The sequence below is a fragment of the Pinus tabuliformis genome, chromosome 2_1 (genome assembly GCF_031772625.1).
Source record: "Pinus tabuliformis cultivar Carrire ecotype Pingquan chromosome 2_1, CPIR1, whole genome shotgun sequence".
NCBI lineage: Eukaryota > Viridiplantae > Streptophyta > Pinopsida > Pinales > Pinaceae > Pinus > Pinus tabuliformis.
The window spans coordinates 895364817-895377093 of NC_142299.1; positions in this window are offsets into that span (position 1 = coordinate 895364817).

Consider the following 12277-nt stretch of genomic DNA (forward strand, 5'->3'; position numbering starts at 1 on the left):
ATTTTTGGCTAAACAGCAACATCGGGATGATGTAGAACTTCAGGAGGGGGAGATGTGATGCCCTTCGTGAGGAGTAATGTTGGTAAATTAGTAAATTTAACTGTGAGATAAACTCTGTTTGATGAAATACAAAAACTATGTTGTTAAGTATTGTTAACCATTATGATAATTAATTGTGTTATCATTATTCAATTTGAGTATATGACTAACTATGGCTAATCACTGTGAAGGTGGTTAAATAAAAGAAACCCTAACTGCCTTGAGGAGGCAGTTGAGTCCCCAAGAGGAAAAAGGGGAAAATGCCAAGTCTGGTTAGGATCAGATGGCAGAAGGGAAAAAACAAAGAAAGTGCTATGTCTGGTTAGGACCAGATGGCATGTTTATGAGGAAGAGAATTCCTGAATCCGCTATGTCTGGTTAGGATCAGATAGCGAGATCTGGCATAGCCAGTGAGATAGCAGACGAGATCTGCAGATGTGCTTGGGGGTGGAAGATCGAGAAGGATCTTCCTACGGATGGGTGGTTGACAAGCATTACATACAGGTTTGCGGCTAAGCAGGTATGGCTTATTAAGCTTATTAACTGAGAAATGACTTTATCTTTCTGTGGTAAGCCTATTAACTGAGAAATGACTTTATCTTTCTGTGGTAAGCCTATTAACTGAGAAATGACTTTATCTTTCTGTGGTGAACCAAATAAATTAGAGGGAAACAAACTGCCTATTCCCTAGAAAAGAAAACCTTCTATGTGCTCGGCGGAGACCGTAACTGCATTTCCATTCAAGAATGTAAGCATTGAATATATATTGACTGAGAACTTGTATTACAGGCGGAAAAACCAAATATTAAACAGACAGGAACTATTTAACCCTACTCTGTACTCTAGAGCGAACAATATTTAAAGAAATTAAACGAGCCATAAACAGAACAATTACGCTTCTTATATCGATTCCAAGTAGCAGCAAACAATGGCGGGATCAAACTATTATCAAGGCAAGAGCGGGCCGAACATTCGTCGGTAGTCTAAATACAACCTCTGAAGTGAAAAACAATATCTCTGCTATTACATAAGTAAAACGACAGATTGAAATTATGTACATGCATATTATAGACATTAACGACAGACTGAAATTAAGTACATGCATATTATAGACATAACCTACAGGCGAAGATATTCCTGTTCATGTAACAAAGGAAAAGATCAATACATTATGCATACGTATAGTTATTTGCAAAAGACTCTGGCTCTAAGGTGCCACCGCTGCGGGCGTAAGCATGTGCTTAGCCAGCAGGGCACCTTTGCCGAACTAAGAACCAAGATATAGCCACTACAGAATAACTCATAAACCTGAAAAGAAAATCGAATGGCGACTCGTATGTCAAACGAGTTCGAAGTAAAAGCTGTGAAAAAGGCAATCCATATCGAGAACATATTATAGTCATACCAAAATACCAGAACTCGCACGACAAACTTGTAACCGAATAACAAGAGATTAACATTATAAAACTGTAACAGTATTGCTATGGAGCAACGCCCGTGAGCCGGGCAGAACCCTGAAAACAGAACAGTACATATATATACAACTCAAACCGGCGTACCGTGCCTAGGCGGAGTTCCGCCTGAGTTTGGCAATAAAAACAACCGGATATAAATAACCATACAAACTAGAAAATGAGTCATATAGTTTCTCAGTAAAGAAACCCCGGATGCATGGCGGGAAAATCGATTACAATAGCAAGAACCTCGGCAACCCTGTTCAGTGGAACAGAGGTTCAGACAAGTACTCTGAGAAAAGATTACGAAAGCAGGACCTTTGGAAAGCAACCAGCTCTTACCCGTAGTGGAACGGCTGAGGAAGGAAAAAGCCAGATTCTTCCCAAACGCCGACCGGTCGCCGAAGCACCTCCTGAATACATTGAGACAATTAAATTTAGAACCCTATCGGAATTGCTGAGAACAATGACAAAACAATTTAACAGCGGAAAAGGTTCAATCCGGAATCATGAAAAAACTCCAGAAGTTAAGCCAAAGAACGAGCACGTCTATACCTACGTCGAAAGGAGAAGTCGCGACATGACACCATGCTCTGGGACTGAGAATGGAACCCCGGTATGGCAGAGAGCCACTAAAGTCTTCGGTAGCACACAACCGCTCCGATATGGAAACAAGGATAAGCCAAGAAGGAACAACACTTAAATATTTCACTGTAAAACCCTGCTTCATGGCGTAAATTCCAACCTTCGATTTGACTGAGCTTCTTTCAACCGTTCGATCGACAAGGAGGAACTGGGAAGAATTATGAGAGCGAAATGGTAAGATTGAGGTGCCTGGCCTCATAACACTTGGAGGCTTAGGGCACGCCACCGCACATGGCCATTTGAAGGCTGACCACCGATCAAGCCAGGTGGACGGCATACAATAAGCGAGAGTCGTAAGCGGCAGAACTTCACCACATCAGCGTCTCGGGGATACAAACCAGTACCATATTTGGAAAATTCCATAAAGGTTATAATTAAGAAGGCGAACAGTCCACTGTACCCGGGTCTTGCCTTGGGTTCGAAGCCATAATCGCAACATACCAAGTTAACATATATAAACATATTAAATAAATGGGTATGGGAAGACAATTAACCCATGCATGCATGTATTTCAAAATGTAACCATTACAATATGTCGAGTGGGATTTAGTTGTGCTGCTTATGATATGTGTGCGGAATTATATATATTTATATGTTATTGGTACGAGGAATCTCCATATAAGGTTTATGTGCAAGTTTATTATAAGTTGGTAAGTAAGAATTTAAAAAAAATAAAATTTACTCCTGTGATAGAGTGTGACATATTTGTTTACAAAATTCTCAACATTTTTATGAATCACTCCATTTATCATCATCTTGCATTGAAGAAGAAGAGAAATAATTTATAACTCTAACTGTATAAAAATGACAATTGCAAAATAAATTTTAAAAAATCAAATAACAATTAATTATAAGGAAAATATGATTAAATAATAATTAGAAATTGAATATTGAACTTATAATACATAAAAATAAGTAAAAAATAAAATAAAATTTAATAACCCTTGATTTACTATGAGGCATTGAGGATTATGAGAAATAGTAAATAAATATATGAAATAAATTAGATCTAAAATGCCCATAAGTGCTCTACATTTTAATATGAGGGAGATGTTGTAAAGTACTAGATCAATAAGTCCTTAAATTTGAAATTAAAAAAAATAATAATAAATAAAAAGCTACAAAACTACAAAAACAAGTATGTACTGCATACATTATGGCACATATGTTGTATTGAAGTATTAAATGATGTGTTCTTATTAAGGTTCAGTTTAATAATAATAATAATAATAAAAATAATAATAATAATAATAAAATAATGTAGATTTAATTAAAAAATAATGAAAAACAACAAAAATAAAAAATTAATGAAAAGAGTAAAAGTAATAGTAACAATAATAATCCTACTCAATTGTTCACTTGGTATTTGTGCTATCACCTGTGGTGAGATGTTGGACATGATAAAGATGTAGTCCTACGAAACATAAAAAATAAAAAAATAAAATAAAATAAAATCCTACTCAATTTAATTGGTTATATTCCAATTTTTTAATAAAAATATTATAAGTAATTTCTTTAAAAGGAAAGAAAGAAATAAATAATACTATTCATATTTCATTATAACAAATTTGAATAATTATAATTTATATTTTACCACAATACTCGAAAAAATAATTAATCACAATATAAAAATTTATTAGCTATTTGTATATGTATTATGGAGCTTCTAATAAAATTAGAAATAAGAAATTTTCTATATATAAAGAGGTGAAATGCACAAAATATAAATAGATCCATTGTACCATATAAATTAAAATAATTATCATAGAGAACTTATAAAACTTAATAGTTGTGATAATCATTAATATTAAGAATATGTGTTTTTTAGTAAAGGGTCACATGTTCAAATTTAGGGGGTGTACTCATTTCTAAACATGAGAAGTCAAATTGGTCATTTAACTCTAATGGATATATGATTTCTATATCCCAATATGACAGAGATAAGTAAAATGAAAAATACATTTTAATGTAAACAATGTGGGTCATAAATTAAATATTTCAATATTATGTATATATTATATAAAAAAATGAAAACATAAATATTATGTATATATTATATAAAAAATGAAAATGAAAATATTATGGTTTAAAAATTGTATTGATGTGTTCCTCTAGATGAAAGAAATGTATAAAAAAAAATTGAAATTATTCTTAACATCTAATAGATTTAATGTTAACATGGATCTATATTAATTTTATGAAAAAAATTAATAAAATTAATAAAATATACATTACTGAAATTAAACATAAATAAGAGTAAATTAGAAGAATGAGGGGAATTTTACAAAAAAAAAGACAAAAGAAATAACTAAAATTAAAATAACGATACTCATTATAGGATGGTTGGAGAGTGAGATAATTACATTAAAATTAAATGAGAAAATAAGAATTAAAAAGATTTAAAAAAATATAAATTGTAATACCCCTAGTAAAAACTTGTAAATATTTAATTAATCCAATAGGGAAAAATATATCCAAACTATTCTTGAACACTCAAATGGAAAGGGGGGAGCCACTAGGGAAAAAGAGGAACTTGAGGTATTATAGATTTAAGGGAGCCACTAGGGAAAAAAGAGGAACCTGAGGTACTCTAGATTGAAGAGTTCTAGTAAGGACTTTGTTAAGTTAATAACCAAAAAAATATTAAATTTAATAACCAATGATTTACTAAAGTCGAATATTTCCAAAATAAAGTACGAGATCAATAACTCTTTAGATTTAAAATTAAACAAATAATAATAAATACAAATTACAAAACAAGCTTACATTTCATATATTATGGAAGAGATGTTGTATTCAAATATCACATGAAATGTCCTAATCAAATATCAAATAAATAATAACAGTCATAAAAAAAATATTGCCCTTTTAATTAAAAATAATAAAATCTGAAAAGTAATAAAAATAATAAAAGTAATTCACTAATAAGTCTATATACATGAACTTTGGGTACAAGGAGGTTTGTTTGTTTTTGTGTTTCCTTAACAGTGGATGGGCAAATTTTATTAGGAGTGAATATGCTAAGCATATTCTTCATCTGAGTGAGAAATGGAGGGCTCAAATGAAGCGATGCCAATTTAAATTGATTTAACTAAATAATTTAAAAATGTCCTCACTAGACACGTCATACAATTGACATTAGATGTTTTAGTGACCATGTTAAAGTTAGTGAAAGTTAAAAATCGTATTATGTAGCATTTCTTCATATTTCTTGATTAAGATAACTACTTTTTCTACCAATCGTTACTCTTTTTAAAAATGTGAGCTACCTTTTTAGAATGTGAGGTAGCTTTATCATGCCGCTTTTATTAGTTCAAGATTTACTTTCATAGCTTAAAGAAGGTTGTAATTATTGTAGCACTCCTCGATCCTTCTAGAATGAGGACAAATACTACTAAATAAAATATTTATCAATAATGATCAGTTAATTGTTCTTATCATAATTTAAATATTAAATAAAATCATTACTATATAATTATTAAACCAAATGCAGTATGTTACTTTGCACATTGTTTGTTGAATGTTGTAATACCCCCTATTGGAAACATTAGTATTTTCCATTAGGATCTAAAAGTAAACTATGATTAAAAAGTAGGCATGTAGAATGATGAGATAAATATTTTATAAATAAATAAGTAATAAATTGGAAATACTTGGAAATTTGAACACTTGCAAATGAGGTTATATTATGATAACCTTTCTATGATTAGAATTCTAGAAAGAATTCTAGAAAAACTTAATGGATGGGAGAGAAAGATCCATTTAGAGCTTAGCTGGAGATAAATGTTAAGCCGTGATTGGTATAAAGCGTCGTTGAGGTTAAAAGAGATCTTTTGGTTAAAAAACAACCCACAAAAGTGTGTGGTAACATAGTTTGAGTACTTTCTAGGGTCTCCATTGATTGTGTTTTAATATGTGTTTTTTGATTGTTTTATTTATTTTGAATGTTACTTATATCCATTGGTTGTTGTTATTAGAAAATTGTTGTGCTAGATTGGAAACATGGATTAGATTCACATGAAGGATTGTTGAAAAATGCAAAAAAAAAATCTCAATTTGACTTTTCCTTGATTAAATTGACAAAATTTGAATTTCCACATCATCAGAGAACTTGGATGCAATTAGCTTGTATGAAATGGTTTGTGTCACCCATTTTACTCAATAAATTCAAGTTGTAGGAATTAGAGTTTAGTTAAGCATGTGTGATTGCTAATTTGTAGCAATCAAATTTAATTATCTCAATTTCTTTTCAGTTAAAATAGTTATAACTGTTGGAGGAAGTGGTGGAGGGCTAGTTGGGCAGTGGGACTTCAGTCAAATGTTGTGATCATCTAGTTAACTAATCAATTAACCAAAAATATCTAGTGCATGCAAATCATTCAAGTTCCCCAGCTATGTTGGAGACTCCAAGGAAGTGTAACATTAGTTGTAGACTAGTCTTGAGCGTATAGGTGTTGCATGCAGTCACATGATCAACCTTAGGAATTTCACAATCCATTTTAAAAAAAAACCTAAATAATAGGGGCATAATTTCTCAAAGAATTGCACAAGGAAAGAGGGGCTCAAGCAGAGGAAAAAATTGACAAAGTTTGGGTTTGAGCTTCTTAGTGAGCAGAGAGATAGGTTATTCAGTTACAAGTTGTGCACAATTGAGTAAAGCAGCTGTAATATATCTATATTCATAAGATTGTTGCAATAAGGCATTGGAGTTATTAGAATATTGCTTTCCCCAGGAAAATATTGTTTGCATGTGTTTTATTTCTTATTTCATGTATGAATTTTTTGTTCTATATTGTGAATTAACTTCTATATAGTAGAGTATGTTTGTGTCATATGATTTTGAAAAAACTTGATGAGAAGGTGCAAACATACACCATAATGCGTAAATTGTATCATACCAATACTCACATTAGTGTTGGACTTTTGAATTTATTTCCAAGAGGTTCGAATTTGCAGTTCATTGTAGCAAGATATCTTAAAAACTGAAAAGATTGCTTTCAATGGGCTGAGGCTAGAGTATGCCTTGGAATGCAACTCTAATTTCATTTACTTGGAGGATCACATGGAGGAGATATTCGAAGGCAATGGACTACTAGAATACATCAAGAGAGATGTTACAAAACCAACATAATCTTATGCCCAAAACCTTACTCAGTGGAAGAAAGTTGTAGCCATGGTGTGGATAATAATATTGGAGGGAGTATGAGACCACATTATCAACAATCTCCATGGGAAATAAAATCCTTATGTAATGTGGTTGGAACTAAGAAATTCGTTCTAGAATAGTAGTGACCACAAAAAATTGGTGCTCAAGGGTAAACTTTAAAATATTAAGATGTAGAAGAATGAACTTATCCTGCTGTATTTGAGGATTTTCACACAGGTTCGTGATGTTCTTGCAAGAGCTTTTGTACTCTTTCAAAGGATGATTTGGCAAGAATATCCCTTCTCAGCCTTCTCAAGAGTTGGCATAGCTATCAAGATTAAGTGAAAGGGAGGGAGAAACTACCAAATTGGGAACACTTATGGTATGATTTTGTACAGGAGGAAATAAGGAAAAATACCAGATATGGGACCTCATCCAAGGGCAAGGATGAAGAAAAATTTGCATTGGCTGGAAAGGGAAAGAAGCGAAAACGAAAGAAATCTCAAACCAAACCAAAATCCAACCAGGGGAGAAAGAAGAAATATTTGTCAAAAATTAAATGATTCCATTGTCATGAATATGAGCACTATGCCACAAAGTGCCCATAGAAAAAGGCAAGAAACAAGGCCTTAGGAGGAGTAACGGGTGAAGCCTTGGTTTCATTGTTCAACCTTGACTTTACACTTATCACATGCATGTTCAACATAGTAATGGGGAGTGTGTGGTACATGGACTCAGGTGCATTTTTCCACATGACAGGGTGTAGATATTTTTCAGTGACCTGAAGAAGAAAGATCTCAATATGCACATAAAGCTAGTGGATGACAGAAGGTACAACATGACCGGTATTGGTATAGTCACCTTTCAGAGGGAGTCAAACTCCCCTCTAAGGCTCAAGGATGTCATGTTTGTTCTAGGCCTAAAGAAAAATCTCATCTTTGTTGCAGTTTTGGAAGACCATGGTTCTGACGTGATCTTCAACAAAGGAAAAACATTCCTGAGACACATAGCCATGAAACAAGTGAAGAATATTGAAGTTTGTGTGAAGAATCTATATAAGTTAGATGTGGAATGTTGCATTGCATTAATAACTAAGGAAGAGAAAGTGCATGGACATGATGTAGGTGAACTTTAGCACATAAGACTTGGCCATTTTCATCATGGAACCTTGAATATTATATAACAAATAGGCACTAGCATCCATAAAGGAGCATTTGAGAAACATGATGTATGCAAAGGATGTAGCTTGGGGAAGTACATAAAATCAGAATTCTATGATCGGGACAACAAAGCACATGCAGTTCAAGAAAGGATCCACTCTGATGTATGTGGACCTTTCTTGATAGCCTCCACTACCAGACACAGATATTTTATCCTTTTTATTTATGACCTCTCACATAAGTGATGGATCTATTCATGTGGAAGAAAGATGAGATATTCTCCAAGCTCATAAAATTCAAGCCATTGGTTGAGAAAGAAACTAACAGGAAGGTGAAGGCTCTTATGAGCAATAATAGATGTGAGTATGTGTTGAATGAATTTTAAAATTTATGTGCGAAAGATGACATTTGATGAGAGTTGGAAACACCCCACAACCCAAATTCTAATGGGGTGGTTGAGAGAAATATCCATAGGATTTTGGGAGCAATGAGGGTGATGTTGCATGACCAAGGCCTACCTCTGCATTTGTCGATGAAGGCATGAAATACAACAGTTTGTTTGAAGAAACAAAGTCCTCATCAGATTCTTGGCATGATTACAGTGGAGGAGAATTTCTTGGAAAAAAAGTCGTATGTGTCACACTTCAAGATTTTTGGAGCCTCTCTTTACTGCCATGTCTCCAAAGAATCAAGGAATAAGATTTAGTAAACTATAGAATTGGGGGTATTTATGGGTTACACAGAAACTCCCCACAAAAAACATGTGTACTTTCCATCACTCATAATGATGGTTTTGTGAAGGGATGTAAATTTTTATGAGGAGAAATCTATGTGGTGCTCTCCTGAGAGGGAGATTTAGATCCCACCAAAAGATGAGATTTTATCTCCAAAAGTGGAACCTCAGGAAGTTGTAGAGAAACCACAAATTTTGGAGCAAAGAGTGGAGACATTCACTAAATCAAAACCTCTAGAGAAGGTACAGAAATAAGTTAGGAAGTTGGTAGACTTGTGCAGGATGCGAGGGATAATATGGGATATCCTTTAAATTTGTGTAAGAAAAGGAGGTCACTTGAGAGGTACACTGGTTACATGGCTTTTATGACTAAGCTTATAGATATTGAGCCATCCTATTTTGAGGAAGAAATAGAGAAACCTCTATGGGTTGATGCAATTGTGGAGGAATATGAGTCCATTGCAAATAATTGTGTTTGGGAAGAGGTCCCAAGACCAACATATAAATCAATAGTGGGTCTCAGATGGATATTGAAGGTGAAGAAAGAAAACAGATCGAATCATAAGGAAGTATAAGGCCAGATTTGTGGCCATGGGGTACTATCAAGTTGAGGGAATTGACTGTGAGGAGACATTTTTTCTTGTAGCAATGTACTCATCCATTAGATCAATTCTTGGTTAGGCTACGTAGATGGGGTAGACTATTCAAAGATGGGTGTAAAAACAACATTTCTGAATGGGGTTATTTACGAGGAGGTGTACATATAGTAACAACTTTTCTTTGAGACATTTGATCAATATTCTCATGTGTTCAAGACTCAAGTGAGCATTCTCAGGAAAGCAACTTGTGCTTGGTACACAAAGATCCATAGTTATCTCACCTGTTTGGGCTTCACCATAAGTGAAGCACATGAAAACCTCATCACATCTGGATAGAAGATAAATTTCTTATTATTCATTTATATGTTGATGATTTTATTTTAACTAGTGATGATATGATCATATCTTGCAAGGACGACCTTGCAAGGGAATTTCAAATGAAGGATATGGGTCTCAAGCACTACTTTCTCGATTTGGAAGTATGAGAAGGTGATGGGGAATTTTTTGTCTCTCAAGCCAAGTATGAAAATGAGATACTTATAGATTCTACATCGAGTGTTGTAAACCCGTGGAAACACCTTTAACAAGCAACTAGAGGAAGGAGGATGTCACTTCAGGTGAAGTGGATGCTACCATTTATCACCAACTATTGGGTCCACCCATGTATCTTGTGAACACATGACCAAATATGTTTTGTGCAGTAAACCAGCTAAGCCAATCTATGGTTAGGTCATCCAAAATACTTTGGAGGGAAACTAAGCATGTTTTACGGTACCTCACAGGCACTACCCAGTTTGGACTTTTGTACAAACAAGGAGAGGGAGTGAAGTTGTGTGGCTTCAAAGATGCAAATTGTGCACAAATTCCATCAGAATGAAAGAGTACATCAGGTGGAATTTTTAGTTTTGGATCCACGTTTGTTTCTTGGTACGACAGGAAGAAGAGATATGTGGTGCTCATCTAGACAGAAGCATAATACATGGCTGTAATTCCAGCAACACATCAGCTGATATGGATGAGAAAGAAACTTGTTGGACTATATTGTGAGATGATGGATCCAATTGTGATAACCAGAGTTGCATCAATATCTCTGAGAATCCTATATTTCACGATCAATCCAAGCATATAGATATCCAATATCACCATTTACGGGAATATGTCTAGAGGCAGTTGATGTTGCTACACTTTGCTCTGATAGAGGTGTAAGATGTTGACAATTTGACAAAAAAATTGTCAAGAGGGAAGTTCAATTTCTGTAGGCGTAGGATAGGGGTGGTTGATAATCCCCTTCTTATATAGAGGGAGTCTTTAAAAAAGCAGCAAGTGATTCTAAATTTCATTTTTCCTTGACTAAATTGAGAAAATTTGAATTTCCACATCAACAGAAAGCTGGGATGCAATTAACTTGTGTGACATGGTTTGTGTCACGTGGTTTACTCAGTAAATTCAAGTTGGAGGAGTTAGAGTTCAGTTAAGAATGTATGATTGCTAATTTGTAGCAATCAAAGTGAGTTATCTCAAGTTTTTTCATTTAAACTAGTTCCAATTGCTTGAGGAAGTAGTGGAATACCAATTGTGCAATGGGAATTCAGTCAAACTCAGTTATCATCTAGTTAATTGATCAATCAACCCAAAATAGCTACTGCATGGAGAATTAGAGTTTCGTAGCTGTGGTGGAGATTCAAAGGTAGTGTATCATTAATTGTAGGCTATTGGTGAGTGTATAGGTGTTGCATGCAGTCATATGATCAACCTTCGGAATTTCACAATCCATTTTGTAAAAATTCCTAAATAATAGGGGCCTAATTTCTCAAGGAATTGTGCAAGGAAATATGGTCTCAACCAGAGGTAGAAATTTACTAAGTCTATGTTAGAGCTTCTCAGTGAGCAGAGAGAGATGTTATTCACTTGTAGGTTGTGCTTAGTTGAGAAAATAGATTGCAATGTATTTCTATTCACCATTTTAATCCAAACAGACATTGAGGCTTTTAGCGTATTGCTTTCCCCAGGAAAATTTTTGAGTGCATGTGTGTTATTTCTTATTGCATTTATGAAAGTTTTGTTTTAAATTGTGAATTAACTTCTAGAGAGAGGTAGAGTAGGTTTGTGTCTTGTGATTTTGATTAAAACTTCATGAGTAGTTGCAACTCTACACCAAAATTTCTACAAGGATAGTGGAGGAAAATTATAGAATATTCGTTAGTAGACGATATGCCTACTTCAAAATATATATGAAATTTTTTGTGAGAAGAAGACGTTGAGGATAAAAGATTGGATTGTGCAATAACTCGTCACAAGATTCACAAGGATAGTAATTTTGGTTGCACGTGTGGAGGTAGATGGATTAAATGTAATTTTTGTCTCAAGTGTGTAGGTAGACAAGTCACATTTACTCCTTCGATTTTTGTCGATGATGTGTTACTATTTGGTAGATTGACCTATTTTGATTGGTCTCTGGACTCCTTCTGAATAATATTAAATCTCATATGATTTCTTCTTAC